General features: G+C 45.3%; 1 protein-coding gene across 19 annotated transcripts in view; it reads right to left on the bottom strand.

Annotated features, from left to right (window-relative positions):
• The window catches only part of KLHL29 (kelch like family member 29), a 917,635-nt gene that overhangs the window by 199,325 nt on the left and 692,946 nt on the right, over nt 1-25,364 (bottom strand). The gene's annotated exons all lie outside the window — the stretch shown is intronic.

Below are 25,364 nucleotides of genomic sequence, written 5' to 3'. Positions count from 1 at the left end.
GAGGTTGAGCCGTTGCTAGGGGATACGACCTGGTCACTACCGCCGCAGCAAGACCATCCCGCTTTGCGGCGGGCTCTGGTGAAAACCAGTAGTGACTTAGAACCGATCCTCTAGCACGGTCCACGCCAATCCCTCTCTGGCACAGAGGATCCACTACCTGCCAGCCGGCATCGTGACAGTAGATCCGGCCATGGATCCCGCTGAAGTTCCTCTGCCAGTTGTCGCTGACCTCACCACGGTGGTCGCCCAGCAGTCACAACAGATTGCGCAACAAGGCCAACAGCTGTCTCAACTGACTGTTATGCTACAACAGTTACTACCACACCTCCAGCAACCATCTCCTCCGCCAGCTCCTGTACCTCCTCCGCAGCGAGTGGCCGCTTCTGGACTACGACTATCCTTGCCGGATAAATTTGATGGGGACTCTAAGCTTTGCCGTGGCTTCCTTTCCCAATGTTCATTACACTTGGAGATGATGTCGGACCAGTTCCCCACTGAAAGGTCTAAGGTGGCTTTCGTAGTCAGCCTGCTGTCTGGAAAAGCCCTGGCTTGGGCCACACCGCTCTGGGACCGCAATGACCCCGTCACTGCCTCTGTACACTCCTTCTTCTCGGAAATTCGAAGTGTCTTTGAGGAACCTGCCCGAGCCTCTTCTGCTGAGACTGCCCTGTTGAACCTGGTCCAGGGTAATTCTTCCGTTGGCGAGTATGCCGTACAATTCCGTACTCTTGCTTCTGAATTATCCTGGAACAATGAGGCCCTCTGCGCGACCTTTAAAAAAGGCCTATCCAGCAACATTAAAGATGTTCTGGCCGCACGAGAAATGCCTGCTAATCTTCATGAACTTATTCACCTAGCCACTCGCATTGACATGCGTTTTTCCGAAAGGCGTCAGGAGCTCCGCCAAGATATGGACTCTGTTCGCACGAGGCGTTTCTTCTCCTCGGCTCCTCTCTCCTCTGGTTCCCTGCAATCTGTTCCTGTGCCTCCCGCCGTGGAGGCTATGCAGGTCGACCGGTCTCGCCTGACATCTCAAGAGAGGACACGACGCCGCATGGAGAACCTCTGCCTGTACTGTGCTAGTACCGAACACTTCCTGAGGGATTGTCCTATCCGCCCTCCCCGCCTGGAAAGACGTACCCTGACTCCGCACAAGGGTGAGACAATCCTTGATGTCCACTCTGCTTCTCCACGTCTTACTGTGCCTGTGCGGATGTCTGCCTCTGCCTTCTCCTTCTCTTCTGTGGCCTTCTTAGACTCTGGATCTGCAGGAAATTTTATTTTGGCCTCTCTCGTCAACAGGTTCAACATCCCAGTGACCAGTCTCACCAGACCCCTTTACATCAATTGTATAAACAATGAAAGATTGGACTGTTCCATACGTTTCCGCACGGAGCCCCTTCTAATGAGCATCGGATCTCATCACGAGAGGATTGAACTTTTGGTCCTCCCCAATTGCACCTCGGAAATTCTCCTTGGACTTCCCTGGCTTCAACTTCATTCCCCAACCCTGGATTGGTCCACTGGGGAGATCAAGAGTTGGGGGCCCTCTTGTTCCAAGGACTGTCTAAAACCGGTTCCCAGTAACCCTTGCCGTAACTCTGTGCTTCCTCCAGTAACCGGTCTCCCTAAGGCCTATATGGACTTCGCGGATGTTTTCTGCAAAAAACAAGCGGAGACTCTACCTCCTCACAGGCCTTATGATTGTCCTATCGACCTCCTCCCGGGCACTACTCCACCCCGGGGCAGAATTTATCCTCTCTCTGCCCCAGAGACTCTTGCCATGTCTGAATACGTCCAGGAGAATCTAAAAAAGGGCTTTATCCGTAAATCCTCCTCTCCTGCCGGAGCCGGATTTTTCTTTGTGTCCAAAAAAGATGGCTCTCTACGTCCTTGCATTGACTACCGCGGACTTAATAAAATCACGGTTAAGAACCGCTACCCCTTACCCCTCATCTCTGAACTCTTTGATCGCCTCCAAGGTGCCCACATCTTTACTAAATTGGACTTAAGAGGCGCCTATAACCTCATCCGCATCAGAGAGGGGGATGAGTGGAAAACAGCATTTAACACCAGAGATGGACACTTTGAGTATCTGGTCATGCCCTTTGGCCTGTGCAACGCCCCTGCTGTCTTCCAAGACTTTGTTAATGAAATTTTTCGTGATCTGTTATACTCCTGTGTTGTTGTATATCTTGATGATATCCTAATTTTTTCGGCCAATCTAGAAGAACACCGCCAGCATGTCCGTATGGTTCTTCAGAGACTTCGTGACAATCAACTCTATGCTAAAATTGAGAAATGTCTGTTTGAATGCCAATCTCTTCCTTTTCTAGGATACTTGGTCTCTGGCCAGGGACTACAAATGGATCCAGATAAACTCTCTGCCGTCTTAGATTGGCCACGCCCCTCCGGACTCCGTGCCATCCAACGTTTTTTGGGGTTCGCCAATTATTACAGGCAATTTATTCCACATTTTTCTACCATTGTGGCTCCTATTGTGGCTTTAACCAAAAAAAATGCCGATCCCAAGTCTTGGCCTCCTCAAGCGGAAGACGCCTTTAAACGACTCAAGTCCGCCTTCTCTTCGGCTCCCGTGCTCTCCAGACCTGACCCATCTAAACCCTTCCTATTGGAGGTTGATGCCTCCTCAGTGGGAGCTGGAGCTGTCCTTCTACAAAAAAACTCTTCCGGGCATGCTGTTACTTGTGGGTTTTTTTCTAGGACCTTCTCTCCGGCGGAGAGGAACTACTCCATCGGGGATCGAGAGCTTTTAGCCATTAAATTAGCACTTGAGGAATGGAGGCATCTGCTGGAGGGATCAAGATTTCCAGTTATTATTTACACCGATCACAAGAACCTCTCATACCTCGAGTCTGCCCAACGGCTGAATCCTCGTCAGGCCAGGTGGTCTCTGTTCTTTGCCCGATTTAATTTTGAAATTCACTTTCGGCCTGCTGATAAGAACATTAGGGCCGATGCTCTCTCTCGTTCCTCAGATGCTTCTGAAATTGAACTCTCTCCTCAACACATCATTCCTCCTGACTGCCTGATTTCCACTTCTCCAGCCTCCATCAGGCAAACTCCACCAGGAAAAACCTTTGTTTCTCCACGCCAACGCCTCGGAATCCTCAAATGGGGTCACTCCTCCCATCTCGCAGGTCATGCGGGCATCAAGAAATCTGTGCAACTCATCTCTCGCTTCTATTGGTGGCCGACTCTAGAGACTGATGTGGTGGACTTTGTGCGAGCCTGCACTATCTGTGCCCGGGATAAGACTCCTCGCCAGAAGCCCGCTGGTTTTCTTCTTCCTCTGCCTGTTCCCGAACAACCTTGGTCTCTGATTGGTATGGATTTTATTACTGACTTACCCCCATCCCATGGCAACACTGTTATTTGGGTGGTCGTTGATCGATTCTCCAAAATGGCACATTTCATCCCTCTTCCTGGTCTTCCTTCAGCGCCTCAGTTGGCTAAACAATTTTTTGTACACATTTTTCGTCTTCACGGGTTGCCTACGCAGATCGTCTCGGATAGAGGCGTCCAATTTGTGTCTAAATTCTGGAGGGCTCTCTGTAAACAACTCAAGATTAAATTAAATTTTTCTTCTGCATACCATCCTCAATCCAATGGACAAGTAGAAAGAATTAACCAGATCTTGGGTGACTATTTACGACATTTTGTTTCCTCCCGCCAGGATGACTGGGCAGATCTTCTACCTTGGGCCGAATTCTCGTATAATTTCAGAATCTCTGAATCTTCCTCCAAATCCCCGTTTTTCGTGGTGTACGGCCGTCACCCTCTTCCCCCCCTCCCTACCCCCTTGCCCTCTGGTCTGCCCGCTGTGGATGAAATTTCTCGTGATCTCTCCATCATATGGAGAGAGACCCAAAATTCTCTCTTACAGGCTTCTTCACGCATGAAGAGATTCGCGGATAAGAAAAGAAGAGCTCCTCCCATTTTTTCCCCTGGAGACAAGGTATGGCTCTCCGCCAAATATGTCCGCTTCCGTGTCCCTAGCTATAAGTTGGGACCACGCTATCTTGGTCCTTTCAAGATTTTGCGCCAGATTAATCCTGTCTCTTACAAACTTCTTCTTCCTCCTTCTCTTCGTATTCCTAATGCCTTTCATGTTTCTCTTCTTAAACCACTTATCATTAACCGTTTCTCTCCCAAATCTGTTCCCCCCACTCCTGTCTCCGGCTCCTCGGACATCTTCTCCGTCAAAGAAATTTTAGCATCTAAAAAGGTCAGAGGGAAAACCTTCTTTTTAGTGGATTGGGAGGGTTGTGGTCCAGAAGAGAGGTCCTGGGAACCTGAGGACAATATCCTGGACAAAAGTCTGGTCCTCAGGTTCTCAGGCTCCAAGAAGAGGGGGAGACCCAAGGGGGGGGGTACTGTTACGCCGAGCGCTCCGGGTCCCCGCTCCTCCCCGGAGCGCTCGCTACACTCCTCTCACTGCAGCGCTCCGGTCGGTTCCACGGACCCGGGGCGCTGCGATACCGCCTCTGGCCGGGATGCGATTCGCGATGCGGGTAGCGCCCGCTCGCGATGCGCACCCCGGCTCCCGTACCTGACTCGCTCTCCGTCAGTTCTGTCCCGGCGCGCGCGGCCCCGCTCCCTAGGGCGCGCGCGCGCCGGGTCTTTGCGATTTAAAGGGCCACTGCGCCGCTGATTGGCGCAGTGGTTCCAATTAGTGTTTACACCTGTGCACTTCCCTATATCACCTCACTTCCCCTTCACTCCCTCGCCGGATCTTGTTGCCTTAGTGCCAGTGAAAGCGTTTCCTTGTGTGTTCCTAGCCTGTGTTCCAGACCTCCTGCCGTTGCCCCTGACTACGATCCTTGCTGCCTGCCCCGACCTTCTGCTACGTCCGACCTTGCTTCTGTCTACTCCCTTGTACCGCGCCTATCTTCAGCAGCCAGAGAGGTTGAGCCGTTGCTAGGGGATACGACCTGGTCACTACCGCCGCAGCAAGACCATCCCGCTTTGCGGCGGGCTCTGGTGAAAACCAGTAGTGACTTAGAACCGATCCTCTAGCACGGTCCACGCCAATCCCTCTCTGGCACAGAGGATCCACTACCTGCCAGCCGGCATCGTGACAGGCTAAATGGATTTATAAGCCAGGGAAAAGCTCAGAGCAGTTGCCACTTCTCTTCCCCCACTTGGCGTGTGTTACAAAGAACATTACTCAGCAGGAGATGACAATGAATACAGAGAATAAGAAATGTGTTCCATCTGGAGGCATGATGAGAGTGAAATTCTGAATAAAAAAGTTATATATCAAGACAATATCCTCTAGCATTGATGTCAATAGGAATTTTGATTCTCTAAAATCAGCAGGCTGTATTCAAAATGGAAGCCGCCATTTTTTCTAGTCCACTTCATCAAGGAGATTCTGGATTCCTGGAGAGTGAATCCTCCTCATCTGCATTTTTATTATTGAACGGTCTCCAGTTGACATGAATGACTGTTCCCTGGATTTGTCATCTTCCCCAAGCTCCAGAAATCACAGCGCTACAGCCTTGTTTAATTAATTTGGGTGCACGATTACAGAACATAGCCCTTCACTGGCATGTATTTGCACATACAGTGGGGAAAATAAGTATTTAGTCAGCCACCAATTGTGCAAGTTCTCCCACTTAAAAAGATGAGAGAGGCCTGTAATTTTCATCATAGGCATACCTCAACTATGAGAGACATAATGAGAAAAAAAGCCATAAGATCACATGTTCATCTCAATACCCTTTGCTGGCAATGACAGAGGTCAAACGTTTTCTGTAAGTCTTCACAAGGTTTTCACACACTGTTGCTGGTATTTTGGCCCATTCCTCCATGCAGATCTCCTCTAGAGCAGTGATGTTTTGGGGCTGTCGCTGGGAAACATGGACTTTTAACTCTCTCCAAAGGTTTTCTATGGGGTTGAGATCTGGAGACTGGCTAGGTCACTCCAGGACCTTGAAATGCTTCTTACGAAGCCACTCCTTCATTGCCCGGGCAGTGTGTTTGGGATCATTGTAATGCTGAAAGACACAGCCACGTTTCATCTTCAATGTCCTTGCTGATGGAAGGAGGTTTTCACTCAAAATCTCACAATAAATGCCCAAATTCATTCTTTCCTTTACATGGATCAGTCGTCCTGGTCCCTTTCTTGAAAAATAGCTCCAAAGCATGATGTTTGCACCCCCATGCTTCACAGAAGGTATGGTGTTCTTTGAATGCAACTCAGCATTCTTTCTCCTCCAAACACGACGAGTTGAATTTTTACCAAAATGTTCTACTTTGGTTTCATCTGACCATATGACATTCTCCCAATCCTCTTCTGGATCATCCAAATGCTCTCTAGCAAACATCAGAGGGGCCCAGACATGTACTGGCTTAAGCAGGGGGACACATCAGGCACTACATGATTTGAGTCCCTGGCGGCATAGTGTGCTACTGATGGTAGCCTTTGTTAATTTGGTCCCAGCTCTCTGCAGGTCATTCACTAGGTCCCCCGTGTGGTTCTGAGATTTTTGCTCACCATTCTTGTGATCATTTTGAAACCACGGGTTGAGATCTTGCATGGAGCCCCAGATCTAGGGAGAATATCAGTGGTCTTGTATGTCTTCCATTTTATAATAATTGCTCCCACAGTTGATTTCTTCACACCAAGTTGCTTGCCTATTGAAGATGTAGTTTTCCCAGCCTGGTGCAGGTCTACAATTTCACTGATTACAAGTTCAAACAGGTGCCATTAATACAGGTAACGAATGGAGGACAGAGGAGACTCTTAAAAGGAGAAGTTACAGGTATTTGAGAACCAGAAATCTTGCTTGTTTGTAGGTGACCAAATACTTTTTTCTGAGGAATTTGCCAATTAAGTCATTAGAAATCCTACAATGTGATTTCCTGTATTCTTTCCCTCCATTCTGTCTCTCATAGTTGAGGTATACCTATGATGAAAATTACAGCCTCTCTGATCTTTTTAAGTGGGAGAACTTGCACAATTGGTGGCTGACTAAATACTTTTTTTTCCCCATTGTACATTGAGCTATGTATGGAATATCAAAAATAATTTATCACAGCGATCACAGCAGGCTCCCTGAGTGGTGGAAAATAGCTTCTACTAAGACGGTCGTCCTGTTCCCTTGTGATAAAGACTGCTTAATAGGAACTAGCTGGTAAGGGTATGAATAATTACACTGTATTTACCAGTGTCCTTTAATCCGATCACACTGCGACTCAGTGAAACCCTGATAGTATCAGGGGAAGTATCAGAGGAAGAAAAATGGAACAACAAACATTTAACTGTATGAAGAGTAGTCCTAGTTGCAGTGTTATACTCAGGGATTCATTACAAGATATTGGGCCTCATTTACTAAGCTGAAACCGACCAGTTTTTGTCGGTTATCTTGGCGCAGAGTGTCTGCAACATTTTTGCGCCAGTGTGCGCCAGGAACATCCGACAAACCCAACATTGCACCAAGAAAATTCGAAAAAGGGGTGGGGTCTGTGACAAAGGGGGCGTGATGGCCCCAAAAGGGGCGTAGTTTCACAACTTGACCTATTTACTATAGAATTCACTGAAAATCCTGTGGATAAATGATTGGAAATTTCCATGTAGAAAAAGCTCGTCAAAAAATGTTCCCGACTTTTCCCCATACCGTGTTTCCCCGAAAATAGTACCTACCCCAAAAATAGGCCCTAGCTGGATTATCGTGGTGGGCTGCAATATAAGCCCTACCCCGAAAATAAGACCTAGACCAGTGGTCTCCAACTTGCGGACCTCCAGATGTTGCAAATGTTTGCAACATCTGGAGGTCCGCAGGTTCAAGACCACTGACCTAGACAATGCTCGGGCTGCAAATTTTAAAAAACAAGCTTTAACTTACCTTCGTCCTCCATTCCCCCGTTGCTAAGGAACCGGCCTCCCTGTCCTCCGCTGTTCTTGCTGCGGTCCTGGGGATGGGAACGTCACAGAGCCTTCAGCCTATCACCAGCCGCAGCGATGTCCCGCCTCGGCCGATGATAGGCTGAGCCCACTGTGATGTAAGAAGCCGACTCAGTCTATCATCGGCCGAGGTGGGACATCGCTGCGGCCGGTGATAGGCTCATGTTCCCTCGCTGTTCTTGCTGCTTCCTGGTGTTGGGATGTCACGTCCCAACACCAGGAAGCAGCAAGAACAGCGAGGGAACATGAGGCTGGTGCCTTAGCAACGGGGGAACGGAGGACGAAGGTAAGTTAAAGCTTGTTTTTTAATATTTGCAGCCCGGGCACAGGAATAGATACAGCGCAGCGGCTGATGATTATTAGCAGGGGGGGAGAGAAGCTGCGCTCGCTGGTGACAAATGATTAGTCCCCCGATGCGGGGTGCAGCGCTGGGCTGATAAACCGGCGGGGGGGGGGGGGGGGGGCAGGGACGTTGGGGGGCAGAGCTGCGCCCTTCACATGTTGATAATGGGGAGGGGGGGGTGTAAATACCGTACCGTGGAACCGCCATGTTGTTCAATGTGCATACCGTACTGTAAATAAATAAGCCCTACCCTGAAAATAGGCCCTAGTGTGTTTTTTGTGGCTAAATTTAATATAAGACCCGGTCCTATTTTCGGAGAAACACGGTAGTAAATAGAGAGGAATCCTGCAAGTCTGAAACTACATTTTCCACTAGTAAAAACCCAACACTCTTAGTAAATGAAGCCCACTGTGTCATAAATCCATTTAAGGAATCACTAAGGAACGAAAGTGTAAATTGACTCATATTGTATACTGGATATAAAATTGCTATGGGTCAAGCAGACATTGGCTTACACAACTAGTAATAAGCACAGGCGAATATTACAAAATAACCTCTACAGAGGGAATGTACTTGAAGATTTTATTTTCCAGGGAAATACTATTGATGACATATCCACAGAATAGGGCATGAATAGATGATCAGGGGGGCCCTGACATTGATAAGATGTTTGGCACAGCCGCTGTGCCCAAATAGTTGGCTCTATACTCTGTGTAGTGGTAGCACCAAGTTACTGCAGCCTTAGCTTCTATTCACATCAATACAACAAAGTGGTCCCTGGTGCCATCTCTGTCCGCATCAGAAACAGAGCAGAAGAGGTTTGCTCCATGAGGTTTGCTCCTGTTCTGAACATTTCTCGACATGAACATAGGTGGCAGCAGACTGTGTGGGATACAAAAAACTACACAACTGTCAATGGAGCATACAGGAACTGATTAGTACTGGAAGGCTTGATTTTTGTAAACAGGGTTAAAGTGTTTCTGTCATTAGCAAAAACTTTTTATATAATGTAGAAAATCACATTATATGATGTTTGTTATATATATTGGTTAAAAAATGTCTATATTTTTGTCCCTGCAGCTATTACCTGTGTGTCTCTTTGAGGAAACCAAATACAGGAAGTGTGGATGGGCAAGCAGGGCTCTGTGCAGTGAGGACAAGCAGGGCTCTGTACACTAAGGACAAGCAGGGCTCTGTACACTAAGGACAAGCAGGGATCTGTACACTGAGGACAAGCAGGGCTCTGTACACTAAGGACAAGCAGGGCTCTGTACACTGAGGACAAGCAGGGCTCTGTACACTAAGGACAAGCAGGGATCTGTACACTGAGGACAAGCAGGGCTCTGTACACTAAGGAAAAGCAGGGTTCTGTACACTGAGGACAAGCAGGCTCTGTACACTGAGGACAAGCAGGGCTCTGTACACTGGGGACAAGCAGGGCTCTGTACACTGGGGACAAGCAGGGCTCTGTACACTGAGGACAAGCGGGGCTCTGTACACTGAGGATAAACAGAGCTCTGTACACTGAGGACAGGCAGGGCTCTGCACACTGAGGACAAGCAGGGCTCTGTACACTGAGGACAAGCAGGGCTCTGTACACTGAGGACAAGCAGGCTCTGTACACTGAGGACAAGCAGGGCTCTGTACACTGGGGACAAGCAGGGCTCTGTACACTGAGGACAAGCGGGGCTCTGTACACTGAGGATAAACAGAGCTCTGTACACTGAGGACAGGCAGGGCTCTGCACACTGAGGACAAGCAGGGCTCTGTACACTGAGGACAAGCAGGGCTCTGTACACTGAGGACAAGCAGGCTCTGTACACTGAGGACAAGCAGGGCTCTGTACACTGGGGACAAGCAGGGCTCTGTACACTGAGGACAAGCGGGGCTTTGTACACTGAGGATAAACAGAGCTCTGTACACTGAGAACAGGCAGGGCTCTGCACACTGAGGACAAGCAGGGCTCTGTACACTGAGGACAAGCAGGCTCTGTACACTGAGGACAAGCGGGGCTCTGTACACTGAGGATAAACAGAGCTCTGTACACTGAGGACAGGCAGGGCTCTGCACACTGAGGACAAGCAGGGCTCTGTACACTGAGGACAAGCAGTGCTCTGTACACTGAGGACAAGCAGGCTCTGTACACTGAGGACAGGCAGTGCTCTGTACACTGAGGACATGCAGGGCTCTGTACACTGAGGACAAGCAGGCTCTGTACACTGAGGACAAGCAGGGCTCTGTACACTGAGGACAAGCAGAGCTCTGTACAAATGAGGACAAGCAGGCTCTGTACACTGAGGACAGGCAGTGCTCTGTACACTGAGGACAAGCAGGCTCTGTACACTGAGGACAAGCAGGGCTCTGTACACTGAGGACAAGCAGGGCTCTGTGTTGTGAGGACAAGCAGGTCTCTGTGCTGTGAGGACAAGCAGGGCTCTGTACACTGAGGACAAGCAAGGCCCTGTACACTGAGGACTTTAATTTACAAACCCTAAACCCAACCCTTACCCTGACTCTAAATAAACATACATGTATAACTGTCTGGCACCAATTGATTTGAAAACAATATTTGTCCATCTGCATACCCCTTTAAAGGGTTATCTGGTTTGGGCAAATCTAGGTGGTAGTAGCAAATATTTAAAGAGTCCACAGAGAAGGGTATTTTTCTGATGGAATAGTGACAGTTTTCTCAAGTTATAAACAAATCCAATCTGGACCAAAAATATAAAGAGGTGACTGTGCCCTAACTATAAAATGGGTCGAATGTCATAATCTGGAAGGATATAGAAATGACTGATGCTTAAGATTTTTTCAAGAATCGTATGCAGATTTCCAGATGGGCCCCAATGGTCTAACAGAAGACAACCACTTTGGAGCCCATCACTTGGGGTCTAGATCTTATGGGATTATTTACCTACTAGAATTAATTGGAGAGGCGATTTATCAAAACCTGTCAAGAGGAAAAATTGCTGAGTTGCCCATAGCAACCAATCAGATCGCTTCTTTAATTTTTCAGAGGCCTTTTCAAAAATGAAAGAAGCAATCTGATTGGTTGATATGGGCAACTCAGCAACTTTTCGTCTGGACAGGTTTTGATAAATATCCCCCAATTATGTCCTACGTGTACAATGATATAAACAAATATTCCGATATAAGAAAATGTAGACATGATCATGTCCTGTACTGATGGAGAATCATTTCTTCTGGTGGACTCAAGGAACCGCAGTTGGACGTTACGTTCCGTATGCAACACAATGGTATGAGAAATGGAAGCAAAGTCTTTACAATATCCCGGTAGAACTTGGGGGCCCTCCCCGACTCGCATGGAGCATAATTTTGCTAATCTGTCTTTTAAATTAAAAATTCACAATAGCTGCTTACAAATCCTTTCCTTTACAAGTGCGGCATTAAAAGTTAATTGGCAAATATTTCAGATTCCTCGGTAGACTCTCTTGGCACTTCATACAGAATTCAAGTCGCAGCCAGCGTCACAGTGGCCTTTGGTGTCACCACCTCGCTAATCGTATGATTTACAAACATGTAATTCCTTTTGCGTCTTCAAATCTTAAGAGCGGCACAATGCATTCATTAGGACGGCGAGGAATGACTGGGAATTAACTCGGCGCAATGCGGAAATTCATCTCGTATATACTTGTCTTTAGTAATGGATTCTTCTCACACTGACCAGCGATAGGAAAAGGGGGTTGATTAAAATTAGAATTTTTATTAGCATACTTTAACCTTATGGCGCTAGTTTTAACTTTTTTTTTTTGTTTTTCCAATCCCGGAGTCATGGCTTTTTTAAGTTAAAGGGGTACTCCGGTGAAAAACTTTTTTTTTTTTTTAAATCAACTGGTGCCAGAAAGTTAAACAGATTTGTAAATCTCTGTCCATTTTAGGAACTGTTCAGAGCAGCATATGTTTGCTATGGGGATTTCCTTTTACTCTGGACAGTTCCTAAAATGGACAGAGATATCAGCAGAGAGCACTGTGCTCATGATGTCAGCAGAGAGCTCTGTGTTTCAAACAGAAAATAATTTCCACTGTAGTATTCAGCAGCTAATAAGTACAGGAAGGATTAAGATTTTTTTAATAGAAGTAATTTATAAATCTGTTTAACTTTCTGGCACCAATTGATAAAAAAAAAAAAAAGTTTTTCACCGGAGTACCCCCTTTAAGGGTGAGTTAACACGAACGGATTTACAGCGTATTTTACGCTATGGATCCGCTGGTGAAGACCCGCTCTATGCTGTCTTTACATGTGCCTGCTCGTAGCGACGAGCAGACACACTGCAGCAATGTGCGCGGCGTACTCGCACATCGCGGCCACTCTCCCTGCTCTGAGCTAGGCAGAGAGCTCGATGTGCGAGTATACTGCGACTCGCACATCGCAGTGTGTCTGCTCGTAGCGGCGTACAGCTGCTACGAGCAGGCACATGTAAAGACATCATAGAGCGGGCCTTCACCAGCGGATCCGCAGTGAAATATGCTGTGAAAATACGCTCGTGTGAACGTACCCTAAAGGGGTATTCTGAGGGGAAGAATGTTTTAAAATCAACTGGTGCCAGAAAGTTAAACAGATTTGTAAATTACTTATATTAAAAAAATCTTAATCCTTCCAGTACTTATTAGCTGCTGAATACTACAGAGGAAATTATTTTCTTTTTGCAACACAGTGCTCTCTGCTGACATCACGACCACAGTGATCTCTGCTGACATCTCTGTACATTTTAGGAACTGTCCAGAGCAGCATATGTCTGCTATGGGGATTTTCTCCTACTCTGGACAGTTCTTAAAATGGACAGAGATGTCAGCAGAGAGCACTGTGGTCATGATGTCAGCAGAGAACTCTGTGTTCCAAACAGAAAATAATTTCCTCTGTTGTATTCAGCAGCTGTAAAATAAGTACTGGAAAGATTAAGATTCTTTAATAGAAGTCATTTACAAATCTGTTTAACTTTCTGGCACCAGTTGATTTAAAAAAAAAAAAAAAAAACCTTTAAGCCAGCACAGTATATATTTACCGCATGAATATTTATTGTCTATTTCAGTGTTTTGGTTACCTTCAACTGTTGCAAAACTACTACTACCAGCATGCCCGGACAGCCAACGGCTGTCCGGGCATGCTGGGAGTTGTAGTTCTGCAACAGCTGGAGGCACACTAAAACTTCCAATAAGGGAATTGAGCAGAACCTTATTGTTGCAGTCTATACAATGTCTAGCGATTCTCCTAAAGGTCATTCTCTATTACCTCGAGCACTTCATGTAACCAAAGTATCACCGTACGCAACATTCCACGTAAGGAGTATGATGAAGGTCAAGCTGTAAATACAGAGCAATGAGAAAACGCCACTTCTTCCTCCGATGAAATCTCTCCACTCGGCATCCAAAATGATTTATTCACACAACATAGGCAAAGGGGGAATCTACTGAGCCAAATTCCCACAAAAGATAAATGAATGATGATAAGGAAAATGTATCAATTCACTGGGGCTGATGTGTGAATGAGGAATCCGGCCCAGGCCTAATTGTTATTTGCAGCAGGGAGTGCTATTGTTTTGCCGTTCTTGAATTCTCCGCTAAGTATTATCCAGCACTGCTGCATTTCGGGAGGAAGACTTGTGCTTCTCTATTTAACATGTATTTGGGTCATGATACGCCAAAGGTATACGTGTATGAATGTATACATTAAAGCGTTACAATATAATACAAAGTAAAAAGTATCGCAAACGGCTCAGGCATCAGAAATCGGGGGTACAAAAATAAAAGCGTCACCTGGGCCTGTTCCAGAATTTGCTCGCCTAGATTATTCAGTCATGTTCCTTTTTTTTTTTTTAACTCTTCAGTTTTCATACAAAGTATATTCAAGGGTTAAACTAGTAGTTAATGGAGTAGTGAAGTTTAGGAAAATGTATCCCCTATCCAAAGGATAGGGAGAAGGGACCCCCCACAATCTGTTGCCCAGCGCCCCCTGGCTCTCCCCATGCACAAAGTGGTGGTTGACACGTCCCCTCCCTGCACCTCTATGGGAGAGCTGGAGATACACGAGTACAGCGTTTCGGCTCTAATAAAGTTGCACGGAGGGTGCATACCAACTACCGCTCTATGAAAAAGGAGAGCTGGAGCGCCACACAAGAGATTGCAGGGGGACCCCCCACAATCTGACACTTATCATCTATCATTTGGTTAGGGCTCAGTGTTGTCAAGTCAAGTCAAATAAATACACAAAGCTTCCAATATCCAAGCCACTTATGATGTAGTTATTGTTGTATTTGGTGTTTTGTATCCATACAAAGTATAACTCTTTATATGCAAATTACCTCTCCTCCAGATGACAGCGAGTTCTCTCTTTACCACCAATTATTGGTAGTTACCCAGTAAGTCAATGACTGACTGGATAACCAGTAACCTCCAAAAGCTGCATCAAAGACATTTCACCCAGCCTACTAGTATGGTGTTCTGTACTGATGAGAAGCAACTTTAAAGGGGTACTCCACCCCTAGACATCTCATCCCCTATCCAAAGGATAGGGGATAAGATGTCAGATCGCGGGGGTCCTGCTGCTGGGGACCCCCGGGATCTCGGCTACAGCACCCACTTGTATGGCTCCCGGCAACGCTGGAGGCTTTGGATCCCGACCACAATGGCGGAAGAGCGTGACATCACGACTCCGCCCCGTGTGATGTCACGCCCCGCCCCCTCAATGCAAGTCTATGGGAGGTCTGCCACGCAACCTCCCATAGACTTGCATTGAGGGGGCGTGATGTCACACGGGGCGGAGTCGTGACATCACGCTCTTCCTCCATTGTGGTCGGGATCCGATGCCTCCAGCATTGCCGGAAGCCATAGAGGTGGGTGCTGCAGCTGAGATCCCGGGGGTCCCCAGCAGCGGGACCCCCGCGATCTGACATCTTATCCCCTATCCTTTGAATAGGGGATAAGATGTCAAGGGGCGGACTACCCCTTTAAGACAGCTGGCTACAGATGGGGTGCGTTCTCATTTAGGTAAAATCCTTATTCCTGTTTCAAGGCTCTTTAATGGGTCAGACATTGACTTAGAGGGTAATTACCAATAGGTGGAACTTGAGACACAGTTATCTTCCTGCAAGATTAAATTTGCATGCTTTGTGTCCAAAACCCTGAGTTGTAAGAGCCCCCACATTAGCTGGACCTCTGTATGGAGAGCCAGTACACTCCCTCAAAGCCAAAAGCTGCTGCCCCCCCCCCCCCAGTTACTGAGGCAACAGTACAACACCCAGCAAATTCCATGCATGAGTTTTGTACATCAGAAATAGGCTCATGTATGGAACCTGCTCGTGTCATATGGTTGCCTCGGTAACTGTACCACCCAGAGCCAGTTGCATTTTTCTCCGCACTGGTTGGTGAAGATCAGGCTGGAGAGCAGCTTGGGACTTACACATTAAATCATGTTTTATCCCCCTTTCCGATTTCCTGTTTCTGCCGTTCCAACACTATCTACATCTCTACTAATCTCCAGTATCTGGTTCCTTCTAGATACACAGGAGATGCCCACTTACTGGGTAAGATGTGAGATGAGAGAGTAGACATTTCCTTCCGTTGTTTTGTGGGTCGATAAAGTGTAGATTAACGATGACCTGGTGAGTGTTGAAAGGGATCAAGGAGGTGAGTACTGCCTATTTTAACCCTTTTATACATGTAATCATTCTGCTGGACTATAACTTTATTGTGGAAATTAAAGGTTCACGCTATAGACTCTGCACAAAAAACTGCATAACAAAAAATCTTGTCAATGAACCTACCCTAAGGGCTCAGAGTCAGATATGTGGCAGGGGGTTCAGAAATTAATGGTGACCCTTAAAATGATGTAAATTCATTTAATTTTGCTCTTTTAACATCCTTTACAAGATTTCTGCCGATAGATCGTACAAGTCTTCCCTGGTGCATATTTTAAGCATTGTACAGTTTAAAGCACAATATAAAGGTTATAAAGAATGGGGAAGAAGGGAAACATCTTTCAAGAGGCTCAAAAAGATTTTCAAGCTAGATAATCGAAAGATATAGTAACCTTCTAGTGCCAAAGTAAGAAAATGGAAATATAAAAAGAAGCCTGAAACTAAACCTAAAAATGGATACAGAGTGAAATAGAGGAAAATAAAAAGACCTGCTGTAAAAATATAAGGACTAACGTTACCGGAAACTAAATCCAGAGAACAGATTCACATAGCTTAAAAATTACTGAAAACCTAGAAATCCAGGTGTAATAGTGACTGAAGACCCACTGTCATGAGATAGAGGAATGTTAAAATTCCTATAAGGGGTTAAACGGGTGGATGAAGGTCAATGAGAACTTGTGGTCAGTATTAAAAAAATTGTGATTTTATTCCGTTCTGTACCCTCTGGTGCCCAGATATTGTTGCTGCTGTTCTGGTTCTAGAGGCAATAGGGTTGCAGGTTTTAGTCTATATACTTTATGGCCATATTAAAGGGGTACTCCTACCCTAGACATCTTATCCCCTATCCAAAGGATAGGGGATAAGATGTCTGACCGTGGGGGTCCTGCCACTGGGGACCCCCGCAATGTGGCACCCACCTGTTCCTTGTCCGGAAGCGCTGGAGGGTCTCGGTCGCGTCCACTGGAACGGAAGTCCGTGACGTCAGGACTCTGCCCCTGTGTGACGTCACGCCCGTTCCCCTCAATGCAAGTCTATGGGAGGGGGCGTCACGCCCCCTCCCATAGACTTGCATTGAGGGGGCGAGCGTGATGTCACACGGGGGCGGAGTCCTGACGTCACAGACTTCCGTTCCAGTGGTTCCAGACTTGTACGCGGCGGGATACCCGTGGTCAGACATCTTATCCCCTATCCAAAGGATAAGATGTCTAGGGTGGGAGTACCCCTTTAAAGATGAAAGCGATACTTTCTTAAAGAAATTGTCTCATGCAGATAACCTGTTTTCAGATATTTTAGATATATTCTTGATTAGCTGTTTTGAGGGGGCTGTACAGTGCTGTGCTGCTTCATCTGCTGTAGAGGGCGCTATGATCAGTGATTTTAAAAATGGCAGCTTTATCGAGAACATAACTCAGGAACTAGTATTTATAGATGACTGTGTATAGTAATTACAAGTAAATTGGACTGATACAAAATTCCCCTTGCTTTTGGAGGCATTACAAGAGACTCTCCACATTGAGCCCCATTAAAAAACTTTTTTTTTATTAGAGAACTTTATCAACTATTTCTTAAAATATATGTATTACAAAAATTGCTTTGCCTTATATTTAACATTGGTGTAAAGGGTTTTCCGTTCACCCGATTACACTGCAGAATTTACGGATTCCAAGCCAGCTGAAAGAATGTACATGTTTATTCTTTTGGGGGAATTCCTGGACGATCCAGGTGTGTGCGGTCCTAGTAATATCGACTTATAACGTTGGCAGCTGCTATACTTGGAACATGTACCCAGAATTTCTTTAGGCAGCTATTCCATGGTGATAAAGGGGTACTCCCACCCTAGACATGTTATCCCTTATCCAAAGGATAGGGGATAAGATGTCTGACCGAGGGGGTCCCGCCGCTGGGGACCCCCGCAATGTTGCACCCTATAGACTTGCATTGAGGGAACGGGGCGTGACGTCACACGGGGGCGGAGTCCTGACATCACAGACTTCCGTTCCAGTGGTCGCAACCGAGACCCTCCAGCGCTTCTGGACAAGAAACAGGTGGGTGCCGCATGCAACATTGCGGGGGTCCCCAGCGGTGGGACCCCCGCAGTCAGACATCTTATTCCCTATCCTTTGGATAGGGGATAAGATGTCTAGGGTGGGAGTACCCCTTTAATGCACCCTAAAGGCAAAACTAAGAAGAACAGGTTCTAATGGGGTTGTCTGTCTTAGGAAACCTACTTTATCATAGTATATTGGGTAGTTTTTACATAAGAGCTGGTACAAAGAATGTTTCTTGTTCTGGAAGACCTAGTAGGTATCCATTCTATGGACAGCCAAATAACTTTAAAGCTTAAGGAGAAATAAACACTGACTTCAATTTTACTGGGGTCCAAGCAGAAACCCTTAGGCTACGTTCACATGGCAGAATGTCAGCTGGGAACATTTCTGGGTAGACATTCCACAGACAGCGGCACTGGCAGAACATGACGGTGCTAGGACGGTTCTGAATGTACCGTCTCCACAGATGGCAATGAATTTCGAGAAGATTCCACTGCATAAATTTCGCCATGTGCACGGTGCAGCAGAATCCCATTGAAAATAATGGGACTCTGCTGCAACAATTTTTTTTTTTGGCTGGAATTGCCATAAAAAAATTCTGCCATGTGAAAGAGGCCTTACTCCAAATAAATCCTAAGCTAAGCAGCATGATCGGCCGATCCACACTAATAGACAGGATGACCCTTGCTATTTATAGCGCCCACTTCCAAAGCAGTATCCTTTTCTGCCCCTATTGAGGGTAAACCATTAAACCAAAATATACTAACGGAGTATCCCAGATATTAGAGAGCAGTGATTTCTCTTTAATGGTTGAAGCTGTAATTAATTTCAAGAGCGTTTTCTTAAAAGGTTACCCTGTCTTATTAAGTATGTCTCCCGTCTCTTGCAGAACACCTGCCTATTAAAGCTTTGTCCCATTAATTGATCAATCCACATTTCCAGAACTTTTTCTGCATGCATCTAAAAGTTCTTGGATACTTTAATTGGATAGAAACAAAGTATGGTAATAAGAGGCCATTAATGTCACTGTTTAACTCTGCAATGTGTTACCTCTGAGAGCTCATTAAAGGAAGGGAATATTAACAACCGGCACTCACTCCGGTACGGCATTAGCCCGTGCCAATAGCTATAAATGTTTTACCAACCAAGTTCCTATGCCAGTGTTAGTAATTATTAGCTGTAAAACCTGTCCGCCATATATTACATTGACACAAATTCTTTTCCACGCTGTCATCTCACAAACGCTATTATACGTTGTTTTGTATTGACGTATTGCCAGTCCGCTTGATGTATCGTGCCATGATTAAAACATTTTTGTCTATTGTTTCGGAAAAAGAGGAAGATTTAATGAGACTATTTTAAAACCAACCACATGAATCGAAGGAACATTTAAAACATAATTGGAACCAACGCGAGGAAAAATCTAATGTTCATAATTCCACCATTATAATTGACGGTAATGGTCTAGTGGAGTCTACAGAACAAGTAGCTTGTTTTCAGCCAAGATAGTACTTGCCAAATCCAAGCTCCATGATATAAAATGGGGTTGGGGGTTATTTGATCTATAATAGGCACTGATTTAGTATTTCTACATTATTGTCCATTATTATTTCTGGAAGATTTACCACACATTGTAGGCCAGTGGTGGAGAAATCTATACTTTAATAGGAGTATATTAAACAGCTATTGCAAAGCAAAAGCAGATATTCAAGACGGCATTATTATGAAGTCTAAGAGGGTTATAAAGGCCCAAATTGGCCTATATATTTGGAAAGTTGCAGCGTTCAGCGTATCACATTCATGATGTGACTTTCACTGGCATATATGGCTTGTAGTGCCGCTGAATCCAGTGGGCATTGTGTAGGCCGGGTTTCCTAGGCTTATAGTTTACGTACTGATTTATGACTTGCGACTTTTGCACAGTTTTGTGCAACTGCTACTCCAGCCAGGTCCAGGCAGCCGAGCTGACTGGCAAATATGCTCCCCATTAGCTCCAAGTCGTGAGTCTACATTAGCCGACATTTATCAAAAGGTGCAGGTATCTGAGTAAGTGTCAAGTAGCTGCATCTGGCGCACACTAGTGCGCCTCACAGGCATCAAAAAAGGCCCCTCTAAGTTTAAGAAAAGACCTCCATATAGGTTATATAGTTCAAAAGCTTGATTGGCTGATGGCTATCTCAACTGATCCAACCATACAAATAGACATTCAGCTAAGCCAAATGTTCATTTTTGATTGGGGAGAGGGGAGGTAAGTTGCTGCCAGACAACTCTGGCAGCAGGTAATTTCCCTGAAAACAAAATAGTCGGGCAACATGCTCAACCTTTCTTTTTCCAACAAATAATGTTAAATGTCACTGTTGAAGGTGGCAGGTGTGGATGACCTTTTATTAGAGTATATGGTGGCTTCATAATCTGGTTTCTCTCACCTAAGTAATAAATTCATATAGCCAGGAAAAGGGGGCGCTGTTGCAGAAATGTAGCAAGTACATGGCTGTCTATGTAATGCATGACTACATAGTGTGGTGAGGAACTGTGTGGAAAGCCTTGTGGGTTGTAGGTTAGTTGGGGTGTTGCTGTTCTTGATACTGAAAGGGCGCTGTTAACCCTTGTCACTCGTGACGCCAGGGTGAGGGGGTTAAAACTCTGTATTGATGCTGGGCCTATCGCCACCCTTCCCAAGAGCGATAGGCGTGTGTGAAATAAATAGATTGTCCACAGCAGTGCTGAACTTAAAACTTGCGGAATCTTTACTGAAGATTTTCTGTATTTGCAATAACAGTAACAGTCCAGATAACAGAGTCTATTGAAACAGCACAGCAGTGATTGACAGATGCTTAGGACCGGAAAGTTCGCTTTAGCTTTAGAGCAGTGTTTCCCAACCAGTGTGCCTCCAGCTGTTGAAAAACTACAATTCCCAGCATGCCCGGACAGCCTTTGGCTGTCCGGGCATGCTGGGAGTTGTAGTTTTGCAACAGCTGGAGGCACACTGGTTGGGAAACACTGCTTTAGAGGATTGTATTTGCATAGATCCGCCGGATTTAGGGGTTTTATTAGGTCAGGAGATCTTGCTGAGGTAACAGGGAATTGTATGAACTATCCGTCTCTAGCGCAGGCGTAGGCCACAAGGCTTTGGCCTAGTAATTGTCTTGTAAGCTGCGGAGGTCCTACCTCATCCAGAGTCAGCAACCCAAGAGCGAAGAGAGCGATCAAGATGGCGCAGCTCCCTTCTATGGGCAGGGGCTGGACGGTTTGGATTGGTCCAATCAGCTGTCACTCACCGTTACATTGCATTGTGGGTGATCACATGTCATGAGAACCACCAAAGGTCCTTCAGCAAACCATAGAGTTCTGAACCAAGTCACATGACCCGCAGGTCCTGCGACGCAAACAAGGTAGGAATCTTTAATAGACATATTTCCATATTTATTTACATAAATATTAACTACCTAAGGGGTAACGAGGGGCTAGCTAAGGTAGAGGACCCCACTGTTCCAAGGGACTCTGTCTTTGGGGACCTCACCACAAGGTAACCTATGAAATACGGTACCGGGACACCACAATAGGGTCTGCCAGATCAGTCTGCCCCCCCCCCCTCTTATGTTTCTGTGCCCTAGTAATACAGATCGATTGCACAAACTACCCTAATGTTAAAATGGTCTGTCCACCCGTGGTTTATAGTTTATATTGGGAAATAAGCACAGTGCTTTAGCTTCAGCTCACCTCCAACACGGCATCTCCATCCATTATTCACTGACAGAGATTTATACAACACACATCTACTCATATAAATAGAAACACTTTCTTTTATTGAATTACCATTTAATAAAAATATCCATCCCCGGCATCAAACCTGTATCATCCAATTCATCAGCACTAGAAGAAAATAATGAAAGAAAATGAAAGCCTATCGAGACTGGGCTGAAAAATCATCTATTTTTTTCTTCCTCCCTATGATGGACGTGGAACCTACATGCCAGGTAACTGAAATATCATCATTTGTCTCCCGTACATTCTCTGTCCATAATAAAAATCCATATATTCCAGCAGATTAATGAACACGGGAGCAGAGGGGTGAGGATACTTTGACTGTGTGGAGTTCTATAGTAAATCTATAGCTTTACAGATAAATATTTCACTCCAGGTTTAATTTCCACAAAATACATATAAATGATATTTCGGAATCGGGGATGGGGGGGGGGGGGGGAGGGCATAAAGCAAATCCATGATGAATGCACCATGAAGGGGGAGATGAGAATTAGCTGCACACGATGACCTGCTCTGCACTGCAAGAAATCAATCCACAACCTTAATACAGAGACAGAAGTGGCAGAAAGATAAGGGTATAATAAAGGCTGGCGAGAAAAGCCGAGCGCGGAGAAGAGGACATTTACAATGAGTGCTCCACAGCCAACAAAGAAGTACTGACAAATAACTAGGTTGTACAGTGCCTCGCTGGCGCTGCTGGAATCTTGGGTTATTTTCTAATGGTGAAATTCCTTTTACCTTTCCTTTGCTCTAGTTTTTAAAGATTCCCAACAGGTCCAGCCATTATGTCTATGGTGGTGGTGGGTGATAAATATAGGGGCTTGAACTATAGAATACCTGTGACTTAAAAAAAACTTTGGACATGTCCTAGGGAAACACTAGGTTTTTATCGGTCAGGCTCTGAGTGTTTAGTCCCCAACCGATGAGGAGAACTAGCTGGAAGAGAAGCAGGGTGTCCCGCGCTTCTCTACCCATTCTGTGTCTATGAGACTTGGATGGCCCATAGACTTACATTACGATCCTGTCTTGGTCATGTGACAGAGCCAGAAAAGAACACACTAAACTCGCTCTTCTCCTGACTCATTCTCGTGATCCGTCAGGGTCTGAACCCTCAGACCCCGCCCAATCAACACTTTTGATATGTCTCTATGGGTATCAAAAAATGTTTTCTTTATCAAATAAGAGGTACACTTTATAGATATATCTACTCTTGCAGAATAATTTATGTTTATGATAGAAACCATTAACCATTCTTGATCTCATTGTACAGCAGACCAATGGCACCCAATAGACCCCCAATGACTTACAGTCAGGTTCCGTCATTGTGCCTTTGCATCCTTTTCATGCAAAAAAAAAAAAACTTACATTATGTAGGACTATAAGCCAACTTGCGACTTCAAAGTTAGCAATCCTATTACAGTATGGGAACCAAGCCCATTGCCATTTCAACCCTTCAAGATTACTTTTCTCTGGGAACGAGGAAAATAGTGACCCTGAAAAAAAAGCCTTGCTCCCTTCTGACCATGATGACTCTTACAATCTACTGTATACATCAGCTCGTAAGACTGTAACATTTTGTAAGTCTTTGTAAAGTGAGTGCAGGTATATTTTTCTTACAAAAAAGAAGGTTTTAGGTACATCCTTATTCTCTACGGGGAATGCGACTATAATATGAAGATAAAAAGACTTTTTCCCTGTTACCTCTTTCCGGAGACCAGTGGGAATTGAAGAAGAATCTAATTATAGTTGTATGGAGCGGCTTTAATTCTGGGGATATTATACATTTCTAATAGTTAATAACCTGCAGATACATCTCCTGGCATTGTAATTGTGTGTCCTTGCTTTATTTATGAATGAGTCTTCGAGAGCTTCCTAAAAGCAATTAATAGTTTAACAGCCGCGACTATGAGAACTCGGCTATACGGGGATCAATACAGCACCAGCTATCAATTACCTATGAACCTGTATCAATGCCCCCGTAGATGACATCAACTAGATAACAATAGGCAAAGTGGTATTGCTTCTTTTTCAGAATACCATTTCTCCACAAGGATTCCAATCCAGTACCAAAGATTCCCAACCTGTGCTGCGTGTACATGTCACATCACCAGAGGGTGCTCTTATTGCCTTTGTGTTTTGTTTTCAATGCAACACAGTGTATGATCATGATTTATGACCTTAAAGGTTACCTCTCATCAAAAAAACTTTTGATATATTATAGATTAATGTATGCAGAATAACTTTACAATTGCATGTTATTAAAAAAATATGCTTCTTTCTATTTAATTCTCCACTTTGAAGAAATGACCACTAGGGGTCTCCCTACCAGTCCTGGCAGCAAGCATTTCAGACTCATGCTGGAGTCCTAAACACTACGAGCTGCCAGTCTGCTTTGTTCTCAAAGGAGAACACTCAGAGCTGCCAGCCTGCTTTGTTCACAGCCTGCTTGGCTGTGAACAAAGCAGGCTGGCAGCTCTGAGTGTTTAGGACTCCAGCATGAGTCAGAAATGCTTGCTGACAGGACTGATCTGGAAAAATACAATAGAAAGAAGCATATTTTTCATTAACATGCTATTGGAAAGTTATTCAACATTCATTAATCTAAAATATATCATTTGATGAGAGGTACCCTTACATCTTATTTGATGAGAGGTACCCTTTAATGGTACTTTGATGAGAATGAGGTGTGGAGTAGGGGTACTGAGCTTGACTGTACTGGAAGAAAGTTTCTAAGACAGGTGAAAGTGGCTTTCATCATCCTAAAAATCCCTGCTAATTTAACCCTACAGAGACTGATGTTGGACTATTGTCTTGGGTAAAAGCACTGGAATAGCATGTGTTACATTGTGCCTTGTTCGGCTTTAGTGCAGCCACTAGCATGTCACAGGGCCGTTCATCAAGAAGTGAAGTGCCGGCTACCCTATCAGGAGGTAGAGCCCTACCTTAAACACCTGTGGTGCCGGCATTCACACCTCCAAGCGGCAGGAGATTTAAATCCAGCTATATGTCAGTCCTATGCCAGTAATTGAGATTTACCCCTCACTACTGTTACTGGTTCTTTGTGTTATTATATTTGTTTTGACCGCCTATAACCTGATCTTTTGCCTGTTTCCTGACTTTGGTTTTGCTTTTTGACTTTTTACTTTGCTGCTCTCTAGGTTTGATCCTTGCCTGTCCTGACTCTGTTTTGTCTCTGATTTTGTTCCACACTGACTTCTTGGTTCTGACCTTCTGGATTGCTCCTGTTAACTCTTTAACTTCTGATTTGGTACTTTTTCCCCTATGTTTAATTGGCCTGGACTGTTTGGCACTTCTTTATGCCCCTGGAATTAGTTCAGCATGGGGACTGCCACTCAGTTGGGGGCCACTATTTATAGGGGATTGTTCAAGTAGGTAGGGACAGTGGTTGGTGCAAGATCCAGGTCTGCACTGATCCCTACTTCCGGATGTAACATGATGCTTGAGTGTTCTATGTTGTACTATTATTGTATGACCACTTCAATGTAGCAATATTATATCTGTAAGTACAAAATGGGTATTTCTGTGGGTCTCAACTTCAGAAAAAGATGACACATAGCTTTTATTGCAAACTGCAGCACCAATTTTTTGAAGTAAACGAT

The sequence above is a fragment of the Hyla sarda genome, chromosome 3 (assembly GCF_029499605.1).
Source record: "Hyla sarda isolate aHylSar1 chromosome 3, aHylSar1.hap1, whole genome shotgun sequence".
Taxonomy (NCBI): domain Eukaryota; kingdom Metazoa; phylum Chordata; class Amphibia; order Anura; family Hylidae; genus Hyla; species Hyla sarda.
This window is presented reverse-complemented; position numbering and strand designations above follow the sequence as displayed.